At 48.0% G+C, this 13,772-nt stretch overlaps 1 protein-coding gene across 8 annotated transcripts in view; it reads right to left on the minus strand.

Annotated features, from left to right (window-relative positions):
* Nucleotides 1-13,772, minus strand: part of MSI2 (musashi RNA binding protein 2) — a 1,055,328-nt gene that overhangs the window by 366,050 nt on the left and 675,506 nt on the right. The gene's annotated exons all lie outside the window — the stretch shown is intronic.

The raw sequence follows: 13,772 nt of genomic DNA on the forward strand, positions 1-13,772 counted from the left end.
TTGTGGCTTCTGCCATCGCCATCCTGCTTCTTGTGCCGCCCTGGCGGTTTACATGGGCGACCGCCGTGATGTTGTCTGATTGAATCAGCACTGGTTGGTTTTGAAGCAGGGGCTCTGCTTGACTCAGGGTGTTATAAATGGCCCTTAGTTCCAGTATATTTATGTGTAGTGAAGTCTCCTGACTTGATCACTGTCCCTGGAAGTTCCTTCCCTGAGTGACTGCCCCCCATCCTCGGAGGCTTGCGTCCGTGGTCACCAGGATCCAGTCCTGTATGCCGAATCTGCGGCCCTCGAGAAGATGAGCACTCTGCAGCCACCACAGCAGAGACACCCTGGCCCTTGGGGACAGGGTGATCAACCGATGCATCTGAAGATGCGATCCGGACCATTTGTCTAACAGATACCACTTGTCCAGAATCATGCCCAGGAAGAGCAGACGCGTCGCAGGAATCAGCTGCGACTTTGGGATATTCAGAATCCAGCCATGCTGTTGCAACACTTCCCGAGAAAGTGCCACGCTGACTAACAACTGCTCTCTGGACCTTACCTTTATAAGGAGATCGTCCAAGTACGGGATAATTATAACTCCCTTCTTCCGAAGGAGTATCATCATTTCGGCCATTACCTTGGTAAATACCCTCGGTGCCGTGGACAGACCAAACGGCAACGTCTGGAATTGGTAATGACAGTCCTGTACCACAAACCTGAGGTACTCCTGGTGAGGTGGGTAAATGGGGACATGCAGATAAGCGTCCTTGATGTCCAGCGACACCATAAAATCCCCCTCTTCCAGGCTCGCAATAACCGCCCTGAGCGATTCCATTTTGAACTTGAACTTCCTTACATAAGTGTTCAAGGATTTCAAATTTAGAATGGGTCTCACCGAACCGTCTGGTTTCGGTACCACAAACATTGTAACCCCGTCCCTGTTGAAGGAGGGGAACCTTGATTATCACCTGCTGAAGGTACAGCTTGTGAATAGCCACCAGCACTACCTCCCTTTCCCTGGGAGACGCTGGCAAGGCTGATTTGAGGTAACGGCGAGGGGGAGCCGCCTCGAACTCCAGCATGTATCCCTGAGATACCACTTGTAGAACCCAGAGATCCACCTGTGAGCGAACCCACTGGTCGCTGAAGTTTCGGAGACGCGCCCCCACCGCACCTGGCTCCACCTGTGGAGGCCCAGCGTCATGCGGTGGACTTAGTGGAAGCAGGGGAGGATTTTTGTTCCTGGGAACTGGCTGTGTGGTGCAGCTTTTTCCCTCTACCCCTGCCTCTGGGCAGAAAGGATGCGCCTCTGACCCGCTTGCCTTTCTGAGGCCGAAAGGACTGTACTTGATAATACGGTGCTTTCTTAGGCTGTGAGGAAACCTGAGGTAAAAAAGTCGACTTCCCAGCTGTTGCTGTGGATACGAGGTCCGAGAGACCGTCCCCAAACAATTCCTCACCCTTATAAGGCAAAACCTCCATGTGCCTTTTAGAATCAGCATCACCTGTCCACTGCCGAGTCCATAATACTCTCCTGGCAGAAATGGACATTGCATTAATTCTAGATGCCAGCCGGCAAATGTCCCTCTGTGCATCCCTCATATACAAGACAACGTCCTTTATATGCTCTATGGTTAGCAAAATAGCATCCCTGTCGAGGGTATCAATGTTGTCTGACAGGGTATCAGACCATGCTGCTGCAGCACTACACATCCATGCTGAAGCAATAGCAGTTCTCAGTATAGTACCTGAGTGTGTATATACAGACTTCAGGATAGCCTCCTGCTTTCTATCTGCAGGCTCCTGTAGGGCGGCCGTATCCTGAGACGGCAGTGCCACCCTTTTAGATAATCATGTGAGCGCCTTGTCCACCCTAGGGGATGTCTCCCAGCGTAACCTATCCGTTGGCGGGAAAGGGTACGCCATCAGTAACCTCTTAGAAATCACTAGTTTCTTATCAGGGGAACACCACGCTTCTTCACACAATTCATTTAATTCATCAGATGGGGGAAAAGTCACTGGCTGCTTTTTCTCCCCAAACATAATACCCTTTTTAGTGGTAACCGGGTTAATGTCAGAAATGTGCAATACATTTTTCATTGCCGTAATCATGCATCGGATGGCCCTTGTGGACTGTACATTTGTCTCATCCTCGTCTACACTGGAGTCAGACTCCGTGTCGACATCTGTGTCTGCCATCTGATCTAGCGGGCGTTTTTGAGCCCCTGATGGCCTCTGAGACGCCTGGCCAGGCGCGGGCTGAGATGCCGGCTGTCCCAAGGCTGTTACGTCATCGAACCTTTTATGTAAAGAGTTGACACTGTCGGTTAATACCTTCCACATATCCATCCACTCTGGTGTCGGCCCCGTAGGGGGCGTCATCACACTTATCGGCTCCTGCTCCGCCTCCACGTAGTCCTCCTCATCAAACATGTCGACACAGCCGTACCGACACACCGCACACACACAGGGAATGCTCTTGACTGAGGACAGGACCCCAGAAAGTCCTTTGGGGAGACAGAGAGAGAGTATGCCAGCACACACCACAGCGCTATATAACACAGGGATTTCCACTATACTGTGATTTTTCCCAATAGCTGCTAATACACAAATTGCGCCTAAATTTATGTGCCCCCCCTCTCTTTTTTACCCTTGTCATACTGGATACTGCAGGGGAGAGCCTGGGGAGCGTCCTTCCAGCGGAGCTGTGAAGAGAAAATGGCGCTGGCTGTGCTGAGGAAGATAGCCCCGCCCCCTCAGCGGCGGGCTTCTCCCGCTTTTTATAATGTTAATGGCGGGGTTTATACACTGTATTATGTGCTAATTTATGCCAAAAGGTAAACTAATTGCTGCCCAGGGCGCCCCCCCCCAGCGCCCTGCACCCAACAGTGACCGGAATGTGTGGTGTGCTATGGGAGCAATGGCGCACAGCTGCAGTGCTGTGCGCTACCTTAATGAAGACAGGAGTCTTCAGCCGCCGTTTTTCATCTTTATCTTCCGTCTTCTGGCTCTGCAAGGGGGACGGCGGCACGGCTCCGGGAACGGACGATCGAGGTCGGGCCCTCTGGAGCTAATGGTGTCCAGTAGCCTTAGAAGCACAAGCTAGCTGCAAGCAGGTAGGTTTGCTTCTCTCCCCTCAGTCCCTCGTAGCAGTGAGTCTGTTGCCAGCAGATCTCACTGAAAATAAAAAACCTAACAAATACTTTCTTTTCTAGTGAACTCAGGAGAGCCCACTAGGTGCATCCAGCTCTGGCCGGGCACAGATTCTAACTGAGGTCTGGAGGAGGGGCATAGAGGGAGGAGCCAGTGCACCCCAGATATAGTACCTAATGTTTCTTTTAAGAGTGCCCAGTCTCCTGCGAAGCCCATCTATTCCCCATGGTCCTTACGGAGTACCCAGCATCCACTAGGACGTCAGAGAAATAAATATGTCTAGTTTTTCTGAGCAACTGCGCAGCTTGATGCGTTCATTTACTTAAATTAACCACCATTTTTCTCCAAATAAAATTGTGTTGTTTTTTATTTAATGAGCGAATTACACGAAGAACAGGAGGAAATGAAGTTGCCGGCTGCCGGGATCCCGATGGTCAGGATACAGACGCAGGACGCCCGCCACCTGATGAAATACCGGCGGTCTACATCTCCACCCAATGGGAAATATAGCCCTGTGACGCCCAAAGCATGGCGAGCTCGCGAGGGGATATGTTGCACTTGCCACTAGTATTCTGACTGTTGGCATCCCGGCGTCGGTCTCCTGACCACCGGGATCCCGACAGTGGGGATATCATACTGAACTATTTCAACTTATCCAAAATTATTCTTTTTTTAAATATTTGTAAAGTATTTTTTTCAAACATTGGATCACAACCTTCGGAAACCATCATGATTTTGTTTTTCCAGCGCCTGCTCATCTGAGCTGTCACCAGGTACACACTAGGTGGACTATGGGGGTTAATTTTTGTATCATGGACAGTGCTCCTCTGTGCAGTCGCCGGGCAGGGTGTCCTGCCATGCTGATCGGCAGCACAACAGCCACTGGGAGAAAGTGCAGGGAGGCAGAGGGGCCGGGAGCTCACTCTGTGAGTGACAGCTGCAAGAAGATTATCTTACGACAGCCGCCCACGCCATGTATATGACTGGTTGCATCATTTGGGACTAGATCAGATAATGCACTGCCTGGTGTGGTCGCAAACGATGCAACTATGCCAGGCAAATGGTTAATAAACCATGGGAAATGAAAAGTATAAACAGCACTATACCAAAAAATTATACTGTATACATAATACAAAGTAATAGCTCATAAAATATATACTAAAACATAAATGTTAATGATACTTTAGTTTCAATATAATTATATTGTATCGGATTATTCTTACAAGGTGGTACTGCTGTTGACCATGGCTTTCTTCACATTTTATTTGTTTAGAGCTTATACTTTTACACATGACTGTAAAAAGAGCTTTTCATACAGATTTATATAAGGTTGAATGCCAATCATGAGATTTGATTGTACACAGGCCAGGGTTACAAATTTCTAAATAATGTGGCAAGTCGCAAAACCCTTTTTGACTGAGCCATGAGCTGGACACAACACAGATTTTATTTTCTGCCATTTGTTTCCCTGTTGGGCATGTTGGTTAGCATGTCAAATAGGTCCCCAACACAAGACTGCTAGTTGTCATAAGACAGTTTGACAAAATTGTTTTGCGTACATGTAAGATATCACATCGGTCCATTTACGAAGCTTGAAAGGGAAAAAAACCCAACAATAAAATCAATATTTACATGAACATACAGTACATTTTAGTAAGTTTAGTCTATTACTATATTTCTATTGGGGACAAACAGCTTGGTCGTCATGTGGCGCTAACGTACAAAGCAAAATAGATAATTTTTTGGTCCCCTGCGGATAGGAACCAGCAGGGGAGAAAAAATAGGATTTTAATTACCTACCGGTAAATCCTTTTCTCGTAGTCCGTAGAGGATACTAGGGTCCATTTAGTACCATGGGGTATAGACGGGTCCATGAGGAGCCATGGGCACTTTAAGAATTTGATAGTGTGGGCTGGCTCCTCCCTCTATGCCCTCCTACCAGACTAGGAAACTGTGCCCGAGGAGACAGACATAATTTGAGAGAAGGATAGACAAGGATAGTGGTGAGATTCCAGCACACACAACAAGAGGAAAGCCAAGCTAACCAAACTTGAAACAGGAACAGCAACGGCTGAACCAACATTACTTAACCAAGTAACAGTGCAGGAAGAACGAAGCACTGGGTGGGCGCCCAGTATCCTCTACGGACTACGAGAAAAGGATTTACGGGTAGGTAATTAAAATCCTATTTTCTCTTACGTCCTAGAGGATACTGGGGTCCATTGAGTATCATGGGGATGTACCAAAGCTCTCAAACTGGGTGGTAGAGTACCGAGGTTCATGCAGAACTGATTGACCAAACTTTAGGTCCTCAGAGGCAAAGTATCGAACTTGTAGAACTTTGCAAACATGTTCAAACCTGACCAAGTAGCTGCTCAGCAGAGCTGTAAAGCCGAGCCGCCCAGGAGGAACCCACCGACCTAGTAGAGTGAACCTGTACAGATTTTGAACATGGCAAACTTGCCATAGAATAAGCATGCTGGATAGTAAGTCTGATCCAGCGTGCAACTGTCTGCTTTGAAGCAGGACACTCAATCTTATTGGGATCATAGAGAACATGTAGCGAGTCAGTCTTTCTGTGACGAGCTGTTATTTTCACATACACTTTCAAAGCCCTCACGACATCCAAAGACTTTGAAGTAGCAGACACCTTCTTAGGAAGAAATTGCTGACGAGTTCTGAGTTCAGCTCTATCCTCATGGAAAATTAAATAGGGACTTTTGTGAGACAAAGCCCCTAGCTCCGACACACGTCTTGCTGAAGACAAGGTCAGCAGTGTGACGGTCTTCCACGTAAGATATTTTACGTCCACCTCCTGTAAAGGTTCAAACCAGTCCGATTGGAGGAAATGCACCACCACATTGAGATCCCAAGGTGCCGTGGGAGGCACAAAGGGAGGTTGGATGTGCAGAACACATTTCAAGAACGTCTGGACCTCAGGGATAAAAGCCAATTGTTTCTGAAAGAAAATGGACAAGGGCGAAATCTGGACTTTTATGGAGCTCAGACGTAGGCCCACATCCACTCCTGCTTGTAGAAAAAGCAGGAAACGTCCCAGATGAAATTCCACTGCAGAACATTTTCTGCTCTCACACCAAAAGACATATTTCTTCCAAATCCGATGGTAATGCTTAGACGTTACCCCTTTCCTTGCTTGGATTATAGTCGGGATTAACCTTGCTAGGGATCCCTTTCCTGGCTAGAATCAGCCATTTAACTTCCATGCCGTCAAACGTAGCTGCGGTAAGTCCTGTTAGACGAATGGGCCCTGTTGCAGAAGATCCTCGCGAAGAGGAAAAGGCCACGGATCTTCGAGAAGCATCTCCAGAAGGTCCGCGTACCAGGCCCTCCTTGGCCAGTCAGGATCAATTAGAATTGCTTGAACCTTTTCCCTTTTTATTCTCTTTAGAATTCTTGGGATCAGAGGAAGTGGAGGAAACACGTACACCGTCCGATAGACCCATGTAGTCGTCAGGGCGTCTACCGCCACCGTCTGTGGGTCTCTCAACCTTGAACAATACCGCTTGAGCTTCTTGTTGATACGAGAGGCCATCATGTCGATCTGTGTATATCCCCATCGACTTGTCAAGCACCTGAACACTTCCGGGTGAAGGCCCCACTCCCGCCGGATGTAGGTCGTGTCTGCTGAGGAAGTCTTATTCCCAGTTGTCTACTCCTGGAATGAAGACTGCTGACAACGCCACAGCGTTTCTCTCTGCCCAGAGGAGAATTCTTGACACCTCTGACATTGTTGCTCTGCTTTTCGTTCCGCCCTGTCGGTTTATGTACGTTACTGCCGTCACATTGTCCGACTGGACCTGAATGGCCTGATCTTGAAGGTGTGAGGCCTGCAGAAGGGTGTTGTATATGGCCCTGAGAGTTCCAGAATGTTGATGGGAAGGACGACTTCCTGACTGGACCATCTTCCTTGAAACGGCACCCCCCCGAGTGACTGCTCCCCAACCTCTGAGGCTTGCGTTTGTGATGAGAAGTCCGTAGCCACCACAGAAGGGATCCTCTGTTGCATGTGAAGATGCAATCGTGACCATTTGTCCAATAGATTGAGCTGGAAGGGTCTTGTGTGAAACCTTCCGTATTGAAAAACATCGTAAGAGGCCACCATTTTCCCCAGAAGGCGAATGCATAGATGCACCAATAGCCGGGTTGGCTTCAGGACATCCCGAACCATCGACTGGATAACTAATGCCCTTTTCAATGGAAGAAACACCTTCTGCGACTCTGTATCCAGTATCATTCCCAGGAATGGGAGCCTCCGTGTTGGTTATAGGTAAGATTTCGGAAAGGTTCAGAATCCACCCATGATCCTGGAGAAGTTTGGTTAAGAGAGCAATGCTGTCCAGCAACCTTTCCCTGGACGGTGCTTTTATGAGGAGATTGTCCAGGTATGGAATTATGTTCACTCCCTGTTGGCAGAGTAGAAACGTCATCTCTGCCATCACCTTGGTGAACACCCTTGGTGCCGTGGAGAGACCAAATGGCAGGGCCTGGAACTGGTAGTGACAGTTCTGCAGTGCAAACCGTAGGTAAGCCTGATGAGGCGGCCAGATCGGAATGTGAAGGTACGCATCTTTGCTATCCAGAGACACTAGGAATTCCCCCTCCTCCAGACCTGTGATCACCTCTCTCAGAGACGCCATCTTGAATTTAAACACTAGTAAGTACGGGTTCAACAACTCGAGGTTAAAAATTGGTCTTACCGAACCGTCTGGTTTCGGTACTATAAACAAGTTGGAATAGTACCCCTTGTTTAGCTGATGAGGTGGAACTAGAACAATGACGTGAGTCTGTACCAGTTTTTGGATGGCATGCTGTAAAGTTATACTTGCCTCTTGTGAAACTGGCAAGCCTGATTTGAAGAATCTGTGAGGTGGGAGCTCTTGGTACTCCAGTCTGTAGCCCTGGGAAATAAGATCTATGACCCAGGAATTCTGGCATGAATTTGACCAGATATGACTCAAGAATTGTAGGCGAGCTCCTACCCGACAGCTTTCCAGGCATTGCGGTCCACCGTCATGCTGACATCTTTGAGGAATCAGAGCCTGAGCTCTGTTCCTGAGCTCCTGCTGGTTTGCGTGGTTTACCACTTGCGCCGCTGGAGGACGAAGAAGCACCCCTGGATTTGCCCTTGAACTTGGGAAAGGACTGTAACTTAGAAGATGAATAAGACTTCTTGGTTGGGGGGGGGGGGGGGGGGGCTGTGGAAGGAAGATACGTAGACTTACCCGCAGTAGCTGTGGAGATCCATTTGTCTAATTCATCTCTGAACAAGGCTTCTCCTGTGAATGGTAGGCCTTCCACGCCTTTCCTGGAATCCGCGTCAGCAGTCCACTGGCGTAGCCACAAGCCTCTGCGTGCCGACACTGCCATAGCGGTGGTGCGTGCGTTAAGCACGCCTCTTTCCTTTATGGCTTCCACCATAAAGTTAGCAGAGTCCTGTATATGCTGAAGGAGTAAGACAACATACCCCCTAGACAAGGAATCTAACCCCTCAATTAGGTTACCTGACCATTTTGAAATGGCTTTAGTGATCCACGCACATGCATTAGTGGGTCTTTGGGCCACCCCAGTAGCTGTGTACAATGATTTGAGTGTAGTCTCAGTTTTACGATCAGCCGTGTCTTTTAGGGAGGCTGCACCAGGAACAGGCAATACAATTTTTCGTGACAGCCTAGAGACTGATGCGTCCACTATCGGTGGATTTTATCATTTTTTTCCTATCCTCCAGAGGAAAAGATGAGAGTAACCTTTTAGGGATCAGAAACTTCTTATCAGGATTAACCCATGGTTCTTCAAACAGGGTATTCAATTCCTTTAATGTAGGAAAAGTGACTGAGGACTTCTTTTTTACATTAAAATAAAATCCCTCATACTCGTCTGACACCTTATCAGGAATATGCAGAACATCTCTGATAGCTTCTATAAGAGCCTATATTCCCTGTGTCAGAGCTGCACCCCCCCCCCCCCCCCCCACCTCTGAGTCCACCTCCCCCTCCTCTATGTCTGACCTGTCAGCATCAGTCAGACTGCAGGATATGGGCCAGAGATCGCTTTTGCGGACAAATGAGAGGGGACTAAGATGCTGTCTTGGGGACTGAATCTCTGTTCATAAACTCAACCACAGTCTGTTTTACGTATTGCGTCTATTTCTCATTGCGGGACAATTTTGTAGAAAGAGTGGAGATAATTCCCTTAAGAGAATTAACCCATTCTGGTTCAGCCCCGCAAGTCTGTGAACCCTGAGTGCCAAGTAGTGAGCCCCCTGGTGAAGAGGAACACTCTGCGGTACAAGACACACACTCTTTGCCTGACAATGTAATGTGACAGCACACACACACAGGAAAGGTTAAGCACAATTAACCCACAAAGAGCCCTTCAGGGAGACACAAAGATGTTTGGAGCCAGCCCCCACCACGCCCTTATTGCAAATGCTAAGCTTAGCCGGGTTGCAGACTAAGTACCCTGATAGTATACTAGTAATCGCTCCCCCCTTGCTATGACCTCCTGGTACCGCTGAGGTAATTTGGAGTCACACTGGAGGAGTTGCGAATCCCTGTCAGTCAGTGTCTGTGTACACTGCAAAGGGAAAATGGCGCTGGTGAGCTGCTGGATACTTTCATAGTGAAGCCCTACCCCTTCAATGGCACGCAGTCTTCCCACTTTTTTTATACTGGCTGAGGAATCTGGTGCTTAAAATGGAGAAAACCGTTTTAAGGCTGTTGTGCCACTATGGGTACTGCGTACAGTGTACGGGGACGCAGTTGTGTACTGTGTCCGGAGACGCATTCCGCCCCATTTAGAAGCCGTGCGTCTCCGTACCCTCGTGCCGCCATAATGGGCGGTGCCTTGCCAGCTAGGACACCGGCTCAGTACTCACCACTCTTCATTCTTCTGGCTCTGTTAGGGGTGGCGGTGTGCTGCGGGACTGTACGCTCGTCGTGATGAGCTTGCGAATAGGTCCCTCGGGAGCTCAGTGTCCTGTCAGTGGGGAACGGGATCATTAACCCTTCCTAAGTCCCACGAAGCAGGCAGGCTGGTGCTATCCAGTCCTGCCTGAAAATAACAAACACATAAAATATGCAGAAAACTCTTCAGGAGCTTTCTTCAGCGTGACCGGCTCCTCCGGGCACATTTTCTAAACGGAGTCTGGTAGGAGGAGCATAGAGGGAGGAGCCAGCCCAAACGATCAAATTTTTAAAGTGCCCATGGCTCCTAGATAACACATCTATACCCCATGGTACTAAATGGACCCCAGTATCCTCTAGGACGTAAGAGAAAGAAAAAATTCCAAGGGTAGAAAAAGCACCACTTAGGCCTGCTATACAAGTGAAAACATTAGTTATAAATACTGACCAGAAACACAATGCTATGTTAGCGGATACAACCCTCAGCTGTCACACCCTTTCCAGGGGGTTCACTACGGCTGGCCGGCGGTCGGGCTCCCGGCGACCAGCATACCGGCGCCGGGAGGCCGACCGCCGGCTTACCGACAGTGTGGCGAGCGCAAATGAGCCCCTTGCGGGCTCGCTGCGCTCGCCACGCTACGGGCACGGTGGCGCGCTACGCGCACCACACTATTTTATTCTCCCTCTATGGGGGTCGTGGACCCCCACGAGGGAAAATAAGTGTCGGTATGCCGGCTGTCGGGCTCCCGGCGCCGGTATACTGAGCGCCGGGAGCCCGACCGCCGGCATACAGAAGACCACCCCTTTCCAGGGACTCAGTGCCAGGCTTTGATTTAAGCAAAGGAAATTTGTGTCCTAGGAAATATCTATTTTTAAATTCTGACCAAAATGCATTAAACAACTTGCCTTGTTCTGTATATTTAACTGAATGTTCTATTTATGCGTATGCTCTGGGCTGTATAAATTAATATTTATTGAAGAGCAGCATTTAAAATGCAATAAATGACATTATAGTCTGTGAAGCCCACAGTAAGGTATGTCTGCTGAGACAGGACAGTACATAATGTGCTTAGATGCACCTGCTCAACAGCAAAGTGTACTGTACTTGGAAATTATTTTAAAACTATGCTTTTTGCTTAAATGCAATACAAATATACTGACCTACAAACTGTACTAATAGGAAAAATGACAAATAAATGCTTCTAGTGCAGTACTTGCCTTCGTGGCAATCTTGATGTTTACATGGGGCAAGTTTGGGTATTATAATAATATGCTGCAAGTCCTGGAAAACTTGCAAGAAATATTTAAGTCTTAAATTAATAAACTTTACACAATTATATGTATTAACTTCTTTCATATACAGAGCAAATATCCAGATAAAACATGGAGGAAATGTGTGGGTGTGTAGTTTGTAAACCGCAGTTTGGTCTGGAAGAAGGTTTAACAAAGTTATCAGAAAAACAGCCAACCCAGGCAAATTATACTGCCAACATTTGCATTCTGTAGACCGGACCTGCGTAATCAGGGTCAGTTCTTGCCCTTGTGGCGCCCTGGGCAAAGTATAGGGGCGTGGCTTCAAATGGGGGCGTGGTCAGTTACGCCCCCATTTGTGCCCCCTGTAGCGCCGCTGAAAGAAAAAATAAAATAAAAAAAAGTATACTTACTATCCCCGTTCCTGATCCAGACCGCTGCAGACCTCCTCCGCCGGCGCCGCTCTTCTCTCCTCTCCTCGATCTATGGGTGAGACGTTATTACGTCTCTCCCAAAGAACAGCATCGACACTAGAGGTCAATTATGACCCCTAGTGTCTGTGCCACTATGCTGTGCGGTGCACGATGACGTCATCGCGCACCTCACAGCAAAGGTCCTCTCCATGAAGGGAAACTAGACCGTAGTGTCTAGTTTCCCTTCATGGAGAGGACCTTTGCTGTGCGGTGCGCGATGACGTCATCGCGCACCGCACAACAAAGGTCCTCTCCATGAAGGGAAACTAGACGCTACGCGTCTGGTTCCCTTCAAAGCGGGGGGCACAGTGCGGATCTTGCCATGGTGCGGCGCCGTCCGGATGGCGCCGGCGCCCTCGGGAAGGCGGCGCCCCGGGCAAAAGTCCTGCTTGCCCGTGGCAAGATCCGCTACTGTGCGTAATCATGGTACATGGTTATTTTATACATTTGTACTTTCTACTCACCAGTGGTAACGCATCTTAAACACCTTACAGATTGCAGACATAGAGGGGGAATTCAATTACCCATAAAAAGTTTTCATCGGGGGAAAAAGAGAGGCAGCCTTGGTCTTTAATGCCCATGTCTATTCAACTGCACCCCTATTTTAACCCAAAACATTTAAATTAGCATGTTAACGGCGGTTAACAGGTGTTAACACAGATAATCTGTTGAAAATGTATGGATTCACATTGTTAACAGGGTCACGGTCCCCATTAACCCACTAGGTATCTGGGATTCTTTTTCCAAGCTGCTGAGACAGCAGAAAAGCAATCCCCGATTACTCCTGGCTTCTGGTATACTTCAGCGGCTAATTGAATTCCCCCAATAGAGTGCAACAGATTTATTCCCCCAAAAAATATTTTATATTTATTTTGTATAACCCTGGAACCATTCATACCACTACAGCAAACATTTCCAACCTCGGTCCTCAAAGCACACTTATATGCCTGTTTCTCACACACCGGTTTTGACCGGCCAGCAAAAAGGTGGACAAAGGTTTTCCGTTTTTTTGCCGGATGGCAGCGCCTTTCACATGCAATGGCTTTTAGCTGGTTTCAATGCTGTGGTTTTAAAAAAGCTGGACAAAACAGGTCTGTCCTCTACTAAACGCATAAGCCTCTCAATATCAATATCTATTTCTGCCATCTTTCCTACCCCCACTACAGTTGTCATGTGTGCACTTGCTGTCATGTTTGGGGGCATAGTATAGGTGCAGAAGCTCACAGCAGCCACTGAAAAACTGGTGTGTGTGAAAGGGTGTATTGGACAATGTTATGCACCGAGCTGTTTGGACGGCACAGCCCCATGCTTGAGCACAGCTGACTTAATGAGTATCTTAATTATTTTGATTTAACCATCTGTGCTGAAGCCTTGATATCACTAAAACCTGCAATGTTAGGACCATTTCACACCAGCCAGTTTGTCCCGGGCGGCTCTTTGCCATGGCTGGAATTTAGTTAAATGCAGAACTGCATATGTCCTTTCACACGGCACGGTTCCAGCCTGGCTGCCGGGTTGCAGCCGGTAATATCCACTGAAAAGTCCGGCTGCCGGGCCGGAACCGTGCCGTGTGAAAGGACATACGCAGTTCTGCATTTAACTAAATTCCAGCCATGGCAAAAAGCCGCCCGGAACAAACCGGCTGGTGTGAAATGGTTCTAAAGGTGCAGGTTTTAGTGATATCGAGGCTTCAGCACGGATGGTTAAATCGAAAAAATTGAGATACTAAGTAAGTCACCTGTGCTCAAGCATGGAAATCACTAAAACCTGGACTGTTAGTGAGCATTGAGGACCAAGATTAGGAATGCCTGCTCTACAGGATAACCAGAAATATAGAAAAGAAATGATTACATTTCTTTCAGAATAAAAAATATATTTTGTTTAAATATTATTTGCTGGTGTTCTAGATTACTTAGGAAGTACAGGTACCCTGCTGAAAGGTCCTTGTTTCTAGTGTGATTAATGAAACCGTAATCCAGTACAG

This window comes from Pseudophryne corroboree, chromosome 2 (genome assembly GCF_028390025.1).
Source record: "Pseudophryne corroboree isolate aPseCor3 chromosome 2, aPseCor3.hap2, whole genome shotgun sequence".
Classification (NCBI taxonomy): Eukaryota; Metazoa; Chordata; class Amphibia; order Anura; family Myobatrachidae; genus Pseudophryne; species Pseudophryne corroboree.